The sequence below is a fragment of the Pollicipes pollicipes genome, unplaced genomic scaffold (genome assembly GCF_011947565.3).
Source record: "Pollicipes pollicipes isolate AB1234 unplaced genomic scaffold, Ppol_2.1 Scaffold_4740;HRSCAF=5597_pilon_pilon_pilon, whole genome shotgun sequence".
Lineage (NCBI taxonomy): Eukaryota > Metazoa > Arthropoda > Thecostraca > Pollicipedomorpha > Pollicipedidae > Pollicipes > Pollicipes pollicipes.
This window is the reverse complement of record NW_023596545.1, coordinates 39,077,735-39,078,724: the sequence shown is the minus strand read 5'-3', so window position 1 is coordinate 39,078,724 and position 990 is coordinate 39,077,735.

Here is a 990-nt window from a genome sequence, read left to right as displayed (position 1 = left end):
GGGCGAGTGGCGTCGCTGCTCAGCGGGGCAGCGTCGTATCACCAACCGACACTAGCGCCACCACGGTCGCCGCTGCCGGACGTGCGGTGAGAGCGGGAAGAGGGAGGGGCGGCCGGCTCCGGCAGGACCGGCTGCAGTCGGCCGGCTCAGCCCGCCGGGGGTTGGTTGGTTGGTAGAGCGAGGCAGCCTGTAAGCGTCCGTCGGCAGTGTCAAGGGTGCGATCGGCGGAGCGCGAGCGGCGAGAAACGTTGAACCCGCCAGGCGCAATCTGTCAGATATTTCGAATGAGCGATGATGATGCTGGTTTCAGATGAGCCGACGGCTGCCACGCACAACACATTCGTCGAAACTACTTTCAGTTACATGTAGACACCTGGCAGCAGAGACACTCCTTGGGCAGCCCACATTTACATTCCAAGGAACCACTGAACGGTAACTGCAATACCAGTCCTTGGCTTTGACATCGCAAGGTCTTCGGATGGTGTGGGCCCATACGACCCCTAAACAGGGACATCTAATAACATCGCAACAGCTTTTGTTGACAACTTTACATTGACGCGGTGGACTGACAGATGTAAAAATGTACATGAGCGTCGTCTCTATCACTGTACCGGATTTGGCAAAATTCCGGACGAAGTCTGTGCCGGCAGGCAGCCCATAAAGCTCCCTTGTCAATCAAACGGGATCGGTGACCCTTGCCGAGCTCGGCACGCACGGCACCACCGCAAACCACCAGTCGATACTAGCGCCACCACGGTAGCCGCTGCCGCCGCCGGGCGGGCCGAGAGAGGCGGGCGCCGCGCAAGCGGCTCGCGCCGGGCCGACTGCAGTCGGCTGGGTTGGCCCAGTCGTGGAGGGAGGCGCGCGGGGGTGCTGCATTCGTCGGGGCACCGGCAGGTGAGAGGCCGGCACGGCGCCACTGGCGGAGCACGGGACGGGCTTCAGAGACTGCAGCCAAGGACGGTGGGTAGATGGTTGCTTAGCAACACT